The 15736-nt window shown below is 33.6% G+C and overlaps 1 protein-coding gene across 2 annotated transcripts in view; it reads right to left on the minus strand.

Annotated features, from left to right (window-relative positions):
* LOC149086339 (uncharacterized) overlaps positions 1-15046 on the minus strand; it is a 138940-nt gene extending 123894 nt beyond the window's left edge. Inside the window, exon 1 of one of the 2 annotated variants that reach the window (XM_089232386.1) lies at positions 14889-15042. The gene's annotated coding sequence lies outside the window, so the exon portion shown is untranslated. Of the gene's footprint in view, positions 1-14888 lie in introns of both variants that reach the window. The other variant, XM_089232385.1, reaches the window with a different exon arrangement.
* Between the last annotated feature and the right edge of the window lie 690 nt (positions 15047-15736).

Raw genomic sequence — 15736 nt, forward strand, 5'->3', positions numbered from 1 at the left:
CAAATAATACTCAGTGAAATCTGGATCTCTGAATGCGAAACTTCATTTTACAAGATACATGGGTACAGAAGTTTATTTAAAAGTGGAAAGATAAATCGCTCTGGTGGTATAGCACTATTTTTTTCTGAAAGTATCATTTTTAATAAGTTGCATTTAAATGAGATGACATGTGTTGATTCGCTGTTGGTTGATTACACTTACAGGAAATACAAATTTATTTTATTAAGTATTTACAGGTACCAAATGATTGATACATTCATAAACGAAATTAATTATTTGCTTGATTATAAACGAGATGAAGACATGTATTTGATCTGTGACTTAAAAATTGATATTTTGAGATGTGAAGACTTGAATATTTTATCTTATGGGAAATTTGATATCACGATCTGGATTTCAATCGTTAATTAATTCTCCAACTAGAGACACCGATGAAACGTCAACTTGCATAGATCATATTTTTTGTAGATCCAGAAATTTAAATTTAAAAAAAGCTGTACTTCTCGATTTGTGTGTAACTGATCATAAAATGGCTTTATTTTATTTAGAAACAGATCATGACAGCAATGACTCAAATTGTGAAACAAGGTACTTTACTTATCTTGATAAAAATCAATTGATTGATCTTGTAAAAATGGTTACGTGGGATACTGTTTACAGTTGTGAATCTGCAAACTCGGCAATTAATACTTTCTTGGATGTAATTAAGAATTGTCTTGATGCTTCTACTAGAGTAAAGTATAGTAAAAGAATAAGAAAACCCTGGATTATGAAAAAATTAAAATTAAGCAGATTATTGAAAGAAATTAAAAAGAAACCGTTTGATATTGAGCTGCAATATAATTTCAAAACATTTAGAAATATGTTAAACAATGAGATAAAACAAAGTAAGAATGACTATTATACTGCAGCATTTATTCAAGCTAAGGGTGATCCAAAATCTCAATGGAATTTAATTAACAAATTAATAATTGGTGAAGATAAATATAGCAGCATTGACATGGCTTTTACTGAAACAACTGGTGAAATAACGAATCCAATTGATATTGCTGAATGTTTTAATGACTTTTTTCTAATTTTTGTAACAATGATTATCTTCCTAATAATTGTAATTCATTAAATTTTCAAATTCAAATTTTTTTGAGAATTCTTTTTTTATATACCCTATGGATTGTCATGAAGTATTGAGTATAATAAATTCTTTACACTCCAAAAAAATCATCAGGATTTGACAAAATTAATCTCATAACATTGAAGTGCATTGCACCATATGTAAGTGATGTCTTATAGTTTATTTTTAATTTAAGTTTTATCTTTGGTGAATTTCCAGAGTGTCTGAAACTTGCAATCGTTTCTCCAATACACAAGAAAGGGGACAAAAAGAGTGTTAAAAATTACAGACCGATTTCTTTACTATCTGTCTTCTCAAAGGTCATAGAAAAAATAATTAAATTTCTCGACAGCATTAATTTTTTTAGTGAGAACAATTTAGATTCAGAAAGGCAAAAATTACAGAGGACGCTCTTGTTAATTTTCTTTCAAATGTGTATATAGCAGATAACAATAATTGTAAAGTTGTGTCATTATTTTTAGATATGAGCAAAGCTTTCGATACTGTGAATCATAATATCCTTCTAACCAAACAAGAATATGCAGGAATTCAGGGTTTGCCACTTAAATTTTTCAAAACACATCTGACTAACAGAGTTCAAAGTGTGAAAGTAAATTCAGTTTTGAGGACTAAAAAACAAATTACATCTGGTGTACCTCAAGGATCAGCTTGGACCTATTTTATTCCTAATATACATAAATGAGATATGTAACTTTAATTTGAAAGGAAAAATCACTGCTTTTTCTGATGATTTAGCTCTTTGTTACTCTGAAAGCTCTTCAATCAACTTGAGGAATAACATGCAAAATGATCTTGACTCAATAAATGGAAATGAAATATCTGGTTTAGAAATAATAATTTAAAATTATAAATATAGATAAAACTAAATATATGTTATTTAGTTCTGGCACTTTCAATGATTTTGGTGTCCTAAAATATCATGGTATGACAGATGGTTGTATCTTGAATTGTATGTGTACAGTTGTAAATAGAGTAGACACCTTTAAGTATTTAGGGATTTTTTTTAGACTCAAAACTATCCTGGAAAACACATATTAATTACTTGTGAATGTTGTTGTAATTATTTAAATTATTGTAAATGTTCCCAATCTATTTTAAAACTTCTTTATTTTGCGTTAGTAGAATCTAGATTGAGTTACGGCATTACATGTTGGGGTGGGACATATACTTCAGCAATCTTTCTTCACTTTTTGTCACAGAAAAGTCCTTCACCCGTATCATTCTAAGTAAAAATAGACTCACACATACATTTCCACTTTTCAATCAATTAAAGCTACTCCCTTTACAACATTTGTACTTTTATAAAAGTTTAAAAATGTTTTATAAAAGAAGTGGACATCTCAATCTGAAATTACATAAATCTGGAATGCAATTTAGACGTCATACTATACAGGTACCAAGGCCAAATAAAACTCGTTTCCAAAATTTTTTCCTTTCTTTAGCTCCCAAAATATTTAATTTACTTCCTCAGTTAATAAAAGAACAATCTTCATGTACATTTTTTTTTATCAATTTAAAATCTTGATTGCTAACTCAAGAAGATTTAAATTATCTGTTTGATATTGCAATGTAATCTTCTTTTATCTTGCATACGCTGCTAAATGGAAATTTTTTTGTTTATCAATCCCATTCCTGTTGCCACTTATTTCTTGGTGTTATATATATATATATATATATATATATATGTGTTTTTTTTTCTTTTTTCTGTCGTTATTATTTATGCAGACAGATATGTATCCCATATTGTTTTGTGGGCTCACAAGCTTGCTTCCCCTAAATGTTTTGCAACTGTGTTTAAAAATCTTAAAGGAAAATAAAAATAAAAAATAAATAATAAGGATTTACGTGAAAAAAGGTTACCTTCTCACAGAATTTAAAGAAATGACTAAATTTAAAAGCAAAATGCAAAAAACGAGAAAAATATAAATACCTAATTTACTTAACCAATTTCTCAACAAAATAGCATGTTGATAGTCCTGCTGTTTTAAAAGCCTGAAGTCTGTTACAATATTTTCTATACGAATCATCAGTCGCTTTCAGAAGAGTTCAGCATCTCAATTGCAATTTTTTTCAAATTTTTCACGCCCTTGAACATAAGATTTTGTGTCTTATTCCATTAAAGCATTGGATGATCAGATTTTTAACTGTTCAAACAGACTTTTGTTAACACTGAACTTTCCTTCACTGTCTATGTTACTATGTGCGAAAGATAAAAAAGCCTTCACCAAAACTGGCAAAATTTTGAACTTTGGGCTGCTTTCAAGGTTACAAAGTTTGAATATGTCTGCCCAATACCTACCTATTCTCTGAACTGATTTCACTTCTTGTAATTCTTTGCATTGCAACGTCCCAGTAATACGTGAGGGAGCAATGTACCATCCCAGCAATGCACGAGAGGAAGTGTGAAAAACAAGAGAAGGTGCAAACAAACATTTCATTCTATCTGACAACATGTTTTGGAAAGGTAGGACATTTATATATAATAGGTATCTCACAGAAGTTATGTAAAATGAGCATGCTTCTAGTACAAACTCCTTCCTTTGACTATTGCTAAGAGCATGCCCCTCTCCCTCCAGGGGTGGAGCGTGTGACTATATTGGGCGCCACTCCGGGAGGGGTGCCAAATGGAGTTGAAAGGGAGAAAAAGCGTAGCCAGCCAAAAAAAAAAAAAGAAACGTGGTCAGTAGCACCAAATGGATATTTAAGCTGGAGTTTTTCTGGATCCCGTTTCTTCCCACCGATCGATGAAAAATTTTGGTAATTTAAATGAGTAAAAAAATCCCCTTTTTGATTCTTCGCAAAGGCGCGTGTGCGATCTTGTGGAAAATAAAGCGAATTTACGCCGTAGATATGCTGTCTTTGGACGCAGGTTGGTAGCCACAAAATTACCATTATTTTCAGTATGTAACCAGCAGGAGGAAAAACTCTTTCTTTCTTCTTTTGTGACATCAATTCCTGTATTAGAAGTTAACACTGATTAACAGAATAAATGCAGCAAAGTGTGTATCTGTTAATATGATTGTTCATACCTATTTTTATGTAATAAAAGCAAGACCTTTTATTTTTTTATGTTGATACTTCTTTTATACTCAATTGCAGTGTTTTCCCATGCTAATACACGTTCAGCTAGAGAACAGTTGTTTTTTGTACAAAATCAATAGTTGCTATAAGCTATGATTTCAGAATTGCTATCACGTCCTTGGCATTTATTCTCTCTTAAACCAATATTTAGGATTTTACTTGATTAAACCAATTCTCTTCCAATATTTAGGATTTATTCTCTCTTAAACCAATATTTAGGATTTTACTTGAGATGTCACTATATATTTGAGATCTGTGGTCTTTACTAACTTTGGTAACAACTGACCAATTTTAACATAAGATTCAAGAGAATGACAATAAGTATGGGGCCATTCAAGTATTCTCAGCCACCTCGCTGGGCATTTTGCCTGTTGTGGTGGTGTATTTGTATGTCAGCAAGTTTTTAGCCATTTTTGACCTCCTCCCTCCCTGTCGGCAAAATTTCATCAGCACTGCCCCCACCTCCTAACGCATATTTGTGGGATCAGAAATGTACGGGGGAGGGGGGCATAGGGGGCTCATGCTCTCCCCCAGACTAAAAAAAAAATATTTTAAAAAAAATTAAAATTTCGGGAGAAAATACCTTTATATGTCATGATAACCAATTTCCGATCATTTCAATGCTATTTGAAGGGTAAGAACTCAAAATTTCTCTTTAAAAAATTCATTGCGACCCACCCTTTAAGCTATAGGGTAAACCCTTGACGTGCAGACCAAATGTGGCCCTGAAGGTTATTTGATGTTGCTTGCCCCTCAAACCTAATTTTGTAAAAATGAACTAAGTGCCACATTTGGTGGCCGCTGTGGTGGTCGAGTGGTTATAATGACGGACTCGCGATGCGAGGATCCGGGTTCGAACCCCACAGTGGTGGCCGGCTGAAGTTGGTTTTCTGTGGTTCCCAACTTCAAGGCGCAAATGCGAGCCGATCTCCCAGTTAAAAAGTCTCGCCACAGAGAGCAACAGTCCTACAACGATAAATCATTCAATCATAACACTTCACTCATAGTTTGAAAAACTGGTGGCAGATGGCAGCACTACACATAACAAGCATTACAGAGAAACAAAAAAAAACTTCACGTCAGGTTTCACTACACGTACACTCCCGCATGTACCGATTCGTTGGGGGTTCCACGGGGGTGTGGGTGTGGGCGGGTGCATGTGTGGTGTAGCAGTAGTAGGTAGGGCCTCCAAAAAATGGCTCGGGATCCATGATGTTCTTAAGTCAGCCACCTCGTTGGGCAATTGGCCTGTTGTGGCGTTGTATTTGTATTTGTATTTACAAATCGATTAAATGTCCAGCGGCACAATTTCAGAGCATTTAAGTGGCCCATGGCACATTTTCAGATCACTGTAGTAGGCCTGTTGCACATTCAAAGATAACTTAAATAACTGCAACATGGTTTCAGAACACTTAAATGATCTGTGGCACATTTAGAGATTCCTTGAGTGACATGTGGCACAATTTAAGAGCACTAAGCAGCTCTCATTGCGGTTCTACATCATTCAAGTTACCCACGGAACATTTCCAGATTATTTAAGCGATCCGTGGCATAATTACAGATCACTTGAGTGATGCGTGGCATAGTTCCAAAGCACTTAAGCTGCCCAGACACATTTCCAGAGTACTTGAAGGATCCGTGAAACATTTAGAGATCACTAAAGTGGCTCTGTAGGGGACTTAGGAAGAATGTTAGTTAAGGTGGCCAATAACTATCGAAAGATTTTTTCCATTTTTTGGCGCACCGAATACAATGCCATTAAGAATATTTCATATCTTCATAAAGGGTGGTTGATGATGTAAGCATCATCCAAACCCTCCCTCCCCCTTGTCATCAAAAGTCAGCAAATAGGACATCCCGATCGATGCTGGCATAATACTTGAATGACCCCTATTCTATGTGCCTCTACAGGAAGTATCAATGCACTTCAATCTTCTGTATGATACCACGTTTCGAGAGATGATGATTGTAAAAATATTTAAGTATACTTTGCTTGTAACATGCTTTGTTACATCAGTTTTAACCAAATCTTTGGCTAGTAGGTTTAAAATAAGAGCACTACACCTATATGTAAGTCCCAAAAAGAAAAGCTTTTCATCCAGACTCTTTCTGGAAGAAACCATATTTGCAGTTACTAGTTATTGTCTGTAACAAAACTTGATATTTTTGAAGTTTTCTTCTGTTGATTTCACTGAACAAAAAACCAAATTTATAAGTAATGTGCCCGATGTGTCAATAGTATCAACATGGATTATTTTACTACACTGTTTGACAACACACAATTGTAGGGCTCCCACTCAAAAAATTCGAAAAAGTAGGAAAATAAAGGTCTAAAAGGTAGGATGGGGAGGGCAACCCCTCCCCCCCAGACAACATAATAAAAAAAAATTCCCTAAAAAAATTATATTTTTAATTTTCAATTAATTTTTTTTTATAGCACTATTTCAGTATCCCATAAGATTGACTCAAGCTAAAGAAAAATGACAATGACCATCTCCAACATTTGTAATATTTGGCAATTTATCAATGATTCCCTGCTCAATTAAAATCAATTACACAAATTTTTTTGATAGGATTTGGTAAAAAAGTAGGAAAAGTAGGACAAAAACTAGAAAGTAGGTCAAAACGGAGCAAGTAGGACATTTTACCAAAAAGTAGGACGAGTGGGAGCCCCGCAATTGGTTCATTATGGATATTCATCTATCCATTGAGATTGCCATGCAAACTGTCAGATTTTCTAAGTCAGCTTTACATCCCACAACTTCATCATTATAAATCTTGGGTAACCATTTATCAGCTAAATCAGTATGACTATCACATCTCTTAATATTTAAAATATATATACTAATATATATTATACTACAAATAATATTTAAAAATATAATAATTAAAATAATTTAATAAAAAATGAAATCACTTTTTGAAAAGCTGCATAAATTTTATTTGATTAAAAAAGATATTTTTTCATACCTGAAATAAATTGATTTAAATCAGTGATTTAAAAAAAAAATTAGTTGAATTAAATCACTACATCCTGGTTACGAATGAAAAATTTTGGTAAATAATGAGCCATGATATTTTGCAAGGGGGAAAAAAATTATATTTATGCCACTTTTAAGTGATTTTTTGAAAAAAACCACTTAGTTTAAACCAAACAACCCTGGTTTTTACAATGATACAGTTCTGAAAGAAAGCATATGGTTTACGAACAAAATAACAATTAATGTATGTGGATTGGATATCATTCTATCAGGTTGTACCTTTAATATTTATTACTTTTTTGCATACCCCTTATCAGTTCATTCTTTAAAAGAGAGTCCAGGCTTGGAATTCCCGGGGTTCTATTTTCTTATACTGAGAATATTTATTTATGAAACAAGTTAGCATCATTTTTACTCAGTTTTTAATGACAGAACTCAGAGACTCTTATGCCGATTGGTTTATTTTTTAAAAGAGAGTCCAAATTTTATTGTTTTAAACCCAGAATATTTATTTATACAACAGGAAGGACCATTGTATATTTAAAAGTGTGGACAACTTATGTTGTTTTGATGTTTAATATAGATGCTGATATTTTTATTATTACGCTTGTTGGTTTTCATCATTGTTATGTTTTCTATGCTGGAGATTTTTTTTCTACGGCATCCCAGCCTTAGCAAATTTTTTTTCAGGCTGTCAGACGTATTTGGTGCGAAAAAATGTCAAGTGGTGAGCAATATCGTAGGGGTTCCTGGACAAGATAATGCTGCAGACAGTTTGAGCATTTGCGTTACTTACTGGTAAATAAGAATATTTAACCAAAAAAATATTATTGGCAGGAACCAAAAAAAAATATTATAGGCAGGTCCATCATTACAGACTTATATGTAGGCTCTCAGAAAAGCTGGTGGAATGAACGAATTTTTGGTAAATTTTACTGATTGCAGCTAGAAGGCAGTTTGTGGAGTTGGCGGTTACAAATTTTGGCAATAATTCTATTCTGAACTTCATCCGTCTCTAAGCAATTGTAGCTCACCATTAAATACAGATATCCTGATGCAGGTAATGCTATTTATCATAGATATAATGTAAGGGTTGCTTTTGGGGTTTCCTACACCTAACCACATGAAGAGTGGGTACTTTCACGAGTGGTAAGAAGAAATTCCTTGTTATTCCAATGGCCACTCCTTGGTCCTTGGGTGGACACTGAGTGTTTAAGAAACTGCTCGATACATCGAAATCCTGCTATGCTTTTGGTTGCAATGAATAATTTATTAAAGGTGGCAAGATTATTTTTTACAGGTGAGTTAAATTTCTTTTTCCTTTTTGTATTAATATTTATTAATTGGATATTTTGTTCTGCGAAATGATTGATGCACAATTTTGTTTTTTATGAAGCTTTTTTGCTTTTTAATGTGTTAAAAAAATACATTATTTAGATAAATAAGAAAGTTTAATGTCATTATGTATTGATTTAAAATGTATGTATTACGATTTACATTTTTTAAAATTGATAATTTAGTGCAGGAGTGGAAAATGGAAATTTTACTTTTGGAGCAGGAAAAACTATTTTCGTAGCAGCAAAAATGTTGTTTTTGTAGCAGAATTTATCAGTTTTGTAGCACTTTAAAATTTTGGCAGTAAATAAAATACACAGTTTTTATGTACATATATATGCGGTAGCATACGCAAGATTACTTTTTACTTCAAAAAGTTTTATGCCAGCTCAGAAAAAGGGGGTGTCCCCTCCACACCACAAGGTACAAAACAGAGATTTCCTCTAGAAGAAATACTTTTTTTTTTTAATTTTTAAATCAAAAAAATTTTGAGACTTCTTGATATATTTATATTTTTACATTCTCTACAATATCAACAAATGAGAGGCCAATATATGGTATTACAGATTTCAGAAATAATTCGAAAATGAATGTTTTTAGATTTAGCTTGTAGACCTGATAATCACTAATTTAAAAAAAAATCACTAAAGGAGATACTGAAAACTAATTAGAAAAGTAATTATTTTTCTTGTTTTTGCAGCTGGTGCAAGTCTAAAAGCTGTGCTTTTGTTCTCTTCAGCTTCAAAAATTTTTGAACGTTTGATCTTGCTTCTTTCACCAGAATTTGTCCATTTCATATTTAAAATGATAAGTGTTTCTTTTTGAGTTTGCTCTTGATCATTATTTCAGTTCGATTCAACATATTTTGAGATGACTTCTTTTCTCAGTCATTCTTAGAATATTTATTCGAAATTCTCAGAAATTTAAATATAGTGATTAAAAACTGTTAACTTAAATTATTTTTAACTTAAACTATAGAAATAAAAACTGTAGGATAATGATTAAACTATTGGATATTTATAATACAATGATTGTTTTTTCACAAAAAATTCCATCTGAGTACATCTGTTTTCATTATCTATTTTTCACTGATTTGTGATTACTCCATGTGTATTTTACTTTTAAGCATCTTTACTTTTGAGCAACAGATTTCCGGTCTGTCGTTTTGTTTCCAAGTTTTCTATTATTCATTTTCTACTATTCATTCTCTTGATATGCCATTTCTGTTTACATCATTCAATAGCATGTTTAGTGTTCAATGGAAAATAGTTCCTAGATAAGCATTAATTAAAATTGCTTTGTCTAGATCAGCGTTTCTCAACAGGTGCTCCGCGGAGCCCTTGGGGCTCCTTGTGCACTCCCCAGGGGCTCCGCGGCCGCTTGAGGAAAATAAAAAAACTGTAAAATTAAAAAATAATAATTATAAATATTTTTAAATAGTAAAAATAAATCGGTAACTTTGATAAATAATTAAGAAATGGGCCTACAGGGCTCCGCCATAGAATATTTTTACTAAAAAGGGTTCAGCGAGCCAAAAATGTTGAGAACTGCTGGTCTAGATCATTGTTGTGGTTGGTTTCAAAGGAAAAAAAAAAGATAATTCATGTAAATGTTGCGCTTGTTATGCATTCATGTGCTGCCATCTATCTTTCAAATCAAAAATTATAATGAAAAAGAAAAAAATTCTGCAAATTTCGAACAATGGCTTTATTGGGTGGAATAATTTTCCGAAATCATTGTAATTTCTGATTCATTTCATCTAGCTGTAACACAATGCAGATAGTATACAATAAATATGTGCAAGTTTATGAAATAAGTGAATATAAAGCCCAGGATAAGAGCTTCAATGACTGATTTGCCTATGTTATTTTTCACCATATTACTAATGGCATATACAAATCTGTGTTTCCCCCAGTTAATTTTACTCATGCTGCTTATATGCCAGAGAGGCACCAAAATGATGTCTTCCACAGGTGAGAATTTTGTCTCAAGCCTTCCTGCTCCTTCACGAGGTGCACAGAGGCTAATATATATATATTTTTAATAAAGGGACCAGTGAAAAAAAATTGACCCGGGTGTGCATAGAAGATAATGACCTGGGCAAACCACATTCCTAGATGTGAAAGGCCCTATACTTGTCAGTATAACTGCTCTATCTCAAAGCAATGTAGCCTGAGTGGGGTGACCGTTAAAAAGAAGGACAGGTCCAGGATGATTTATTTCATACGTTTGTTAGATAATCTCTTATTTTATGATACAGACCAATGCTTCTCATCATATTCAGATCTGGGAAGGGGCGATTGCCGTCCTCTGGAACTGTGTCTGTTTTGGAATCGGATATAAACTGTAGATCCCAATACAATTACCCCTGGTATGCAGAATATGATAATGATGTTACAAAAATGGTCACTGTAGCTGTGAGGGATGCTAGCTCGTTACCTTATTATTTTCATTATCAGAGTGTCTACCACATACCCAAAGAAAAGTTTTGTGAATTTTTTTTTTACCTCTGCTTGTCTGCCTAAATAAGCTTTGCTGGAATCTTACATCAAATACCTTTCAAATAAACCAACCACGACCATGGTCTAGACAAAGTAAATTTGATTAATGCGCAACTAAGAACCATTTTCCATTGAACACTAAACATGCCAGTGAATGGCATAAAAGGAAATGGCATATCAAGAGAAAGAATAGTAGAAAATGAATAGAAAACTTGGAAGCAAAACAAGAGACTGAAAATCTGTTAAATTTGCTGGAAAATAAAATACACGTAGCAATCACAAATCAAAGATAAGGAGCTTTGGGCTACAAAAAAAATAGAATTGCAGGGAGGAAAAATGATGTCATGGAAAAGTCAGCTTTTATAGAGGCATAACTTAAAAATTTCTTAAGGGAAAATTTTGTTTTTGGTGCAAGATGGTGCCAAATTGAAGAATTTCGGCATTTTTGTAGCAGAATGTAGCAAATGAGGGAAAATTGTAGCAGAATGTAGCAAATGAGGGAAAATTGTAGCAGAATGTAGCAGACATCTGAAATTGTAGCAGTTTTTAGCAATTATAGCAGATTTTCCACTCCTGTTTTGTGTCTTTGAATGAGAAATGTGTTTGGCGTGCAAAGCTGGCAAGATTTTGATAGTTTGTCAGCTATGTACGAGGTGCGGTTCAAAATTAAGGGCTGATCGTATAAAAAAGGAAAGGCAATACTGATTAGTTCAAGCATGCATAGTAGCATTACTTGGTCTGTTAGGAATGTAACTGCCGTATTGCTGTCATTTGATTGTTGTCTGCCTTTGCAAGACAGTGTGTTAAAATGAGTGCGGTAATAACAAATCCCACCAGTTGTGAAATTTGATGAGTGATTAGATTTCTAAATGCAAGAGGACATAATGCTACTCAAATTCACCGTCAATTGTGTGAAACATATGGGCCTACAGCAATGAGTGAAGGAAAAGTGTGGCAATAGTGTTGTGAGTTTAAAGAATGCAGTTCAAATGTTCACGATGAGCAGAGAAGTGGCAGCCCTAGTGTCTGGACTGACGATCTCGTTGAGTGTGTTAATGCAAAAGCGAAAGAAAATCATTGCTTTACGATAAGCAATCTTTCTCTAGAATTTCTAGAAGTTTCTAGGATAACATTGTTGAGAATCGCGACTGAAACTCTAAGTTATCAGAAACTGTGTGCGCGATGGGTACCATAAATGCTCACAACAATCACAGCATGGCATCTGCACGTGCTTTTCTCAACCGCTTCAACCACGACAAATTTATTTCCCATATCGTCACTGGTGATGAAACATAGATTTAATATGTCAATGCTGAGACAAAACAACAATCCATGCAATGGTGTTATCCCCGTTCAACTAAACCGAGAAAGAGAAAATTCAAGCAAATCCAGTCTCAAAGGAAAATCGTGGCAACTGTGACCAAACGGGTGTGCTTTTGATTGATTTTACGAAACCTGGAACTACGAAAACAATTCAAAAATTCAGGTGGGAGATTTTTGATCATCCTCCTTATAATCCTGATCTTGCCTCCAGTGACTACCATCTCTTCCAACCATAGGCATACGCATAATTTTCTCAGAGAGGAAATTAAAATTTTTTTCTTCTCAAGGTGGGTTTTCTTAATTTTTTTCCTGCAATAGTAATAACACTATAATCTTGGCTTGGAGAGGGGGGGGGGGGGGTTAGAACCCCAATACCCCCTCTTTACGTATGCCAATGCTTCTGACATTTCAAAAACTGGCTTGAGTCTACACGTTTTGAGGAAAGTGAAGAATTGAAAATCTGAGTGCCGCCTGGCAGTCCAGTAGTTAGGGAGCTAGCTTCTGACTCAGCAGATCTGGGTTCGAATTCCAGTTCGGGCATGGATGTTTACTAACACACTAACAAATTCCCAGGACAGATCTTTTGGGAAATACGATCTCTCTGGGATCTCTTGGGAATATGTGATGATCACGTTATTTATTTATTTAAAAAAAAAAACTGGCAGAAATCCCAGGCGACGGAATTTTATGCAGAAGGTTTGAAGAAGCTTGTTTTAAGATATGAAAAGTGTTTGGAACGACATGGTGATTATGTAGAAAAACAATGTAAATTTTTTAAACCATTAATAAATTGGTCTTTTTTCGATTGTCTTCATTTAATTACTGTGTGTGTGTGATCACCCCTTAATTTTGAACCACACTTCGTATACTCTGGGCATGCAATGTCTGTGAAAATTAAATTTTCAGCTCTTACGGCAAATTTATAGCCCTGGCTCATCAAATTTTTTCTTGATGTTCTGGCCATGGCCAGCAGGGCTTTGGTTCAGGAACCCGAAACAGTTCACACTATTTATTTTCTTTTTTTATGGTTTTCTGACAACCCATTTTTGACCGCATCTCACATTCATGACCAAAAATGTCATAATTTTTTACATATGATAACTGGTGACATAAATAATATATTGGAGTTTAAAAAAAATGGCTATTAATTTAATGTTTTTCTTTATAATTAATGTAAATTTACAATTAATAAACTTTCTAATTAATATAAATTAACTTAATTAAAATAATTAGTGATTATGATACTGGGAAACCTCATGTATCATGTGACAAAAAAATATCTTTTTCGATTTTTAAAAAATTTATTTCTATTCATGGTCATCGAAAAAAAGAATTCCACATGGAAAATCAGGACAAAATTTCCAAGAAATTGTGTTTTTCAAAAGGCAAAAAAATTAAATTTCTTTGTAAACAAATTTTAATACATATTACAGCACTCATTGCACGTTCTAATTTCTGAAAATGTTAATTTCATACAAAAATTTCAATAACAATTATTTAAAAATTTTTTAAACAAATCGTTGCGCAAATGCAACGTCAGTCAAAAGTGGGTTAACATCACAAAACAGTTTCTCGTGAAAAATCTGGCCTAGGACTCTCTGGCCGAGGCATACGCGAGGTGCAGAGTCATCAGAGGCTTGTGCCACCCTCCCCAAGCCCAACCAAAAATTAGAAAAAAGGAATTAATTATTTTGATTAAGAAATTTAAAATATCAAAAATAACCTATGTGCAATTTTAACAGATTACTTTTAATTTAAATGTATTTTGAAGGGTGGTAACTCTTTTAATTTTTGTGCCTTTTCTAAAGGTGGATCCTGTGTACACCAGCCTATTATGAACCACACAAAAGAAGATGAGTAAAAAAAAAGAAATTTATACTACAAAAATAAAATTACCACACTAATTTTGATTAGGAATTTTATTTTTATTTGTAAAAGTTAGGTACCGCTGTATATTTATTGCTCTTGTATATTGAAATAAACTTGATTTCCACTTTTACATAAAGCAAGGAACACAAATTTAAATTATCTTCAATCATTTATTACAAGGAATGTGTCACCAAGTGCAAAGATAGTGTACCAAGTTATGAATACCATGGTCTTGTTTTTCAACTTCTCACCTGCTAATCTTACGCCATGCTTATGGTTATTTGAACAGAGATAGGACAGGTTTGCTATGGTGATTTATGCTCCAGTTTGGGCTGGTATATTATCCCCCCTCCTTTTCGCAGATTAGGTGCTACTCACCCTAACAAACAAATGAAGGGTACTTCCATGGACCTATTGTTAACTGAGAATGCAAGCAAAATATACACAGAGAATCCATTTATGAGTTGCAATTAACTAACGAAGATACCGATTTCGAAAGAAAAGATCACGTCAGAAGCTAAACACGTAACCATTCCTAGTGGTTTCTGTGAATATTGGGGAACCATGTGGTTGGGAAACTACACCGAACAAAGATCTCGCGAACGTCACGTTGTAATCATTTGCCACATCCAAGAAGTAATATTTAATGAGCATATCGACACTTACCACGGATGCTTCATCAACGGTCAATGATGACGATAAGTTTGACGCAAGATCATAAGAAATGACCCTCTAACGGACTACGGACGACACAGTCTCGATGTTTGCGCTCGAACCAAAACTAAACTTTTGACAAGTCTCCATCTTCCCTCCAATTCTTGAATGACGTCACAAGAAAACTCATCAATTGCCAGAGGAGAAAATGTGTTGCCAGATTTCGAATCTATAGCCCCTTCGGAGATGATGAATGACCATATCACTGAGCTATAAGAAAACTATATATAATCTAAAACTATCTAAAACTATTATAATCTCTGTTCGTTCTAACTTGGGTCCTGATATAAATAAAAGCACTTGTGCGATGCCCAAAATGATTGGTTGAAGAACATTTCGCCTTTTCTTACTGTACAACACCGCCAAAAATATAGTGTCCTTTGCCGTTTGCCCCTCATACCATAAAATACCACATAATTTTAATTTTTTTTAAATATTTATTCCATATTATTTCAAAGTTATCTGGAAGACGGGAAAAAAAAATATTTTTTAAAGATCGGTTAAAGCAGTGTTTCTTAACCTTTTTCAGCTCATGGCCCCCGACGGATCACATTTTTTTCTCGTGGCCCCCCTGTCCTATCCAGGGCCCCCCTAGCCTCATCCAAGAGTGAGATACTTTCTATTTTTTTTATTATGAATGAAATTTTAATAAATCAGGCCAATCTCTGGAATCCTGGCTAGGCAGGGATTCAAATGATGGATTATTATCTCTCCCATCAGTCAAATTATATGGTAAAAATGAGTCTGTGTAAATACGGGACGATCCAACAAACATGCATAATAAATAGACCCTCCCAACA

This window comes from Pholcus phalangioides, unplaced genomic scaffold (assembly GCF_987345545.1).
Source record: "Pholcus phalangioides strain wild (caught in Gottingen) unplaced genomic scaffold, Ppha-v1.0 ptg000005l_1, whole genome shotgun sequence".
In the NCBI taxonomy this organism is placed as follows: Eukaryota; Metazoa; Arthropoda; class Arachnida; order Araneae; family Pholcidae; genus Pholcus; species Pholcus phalangioides.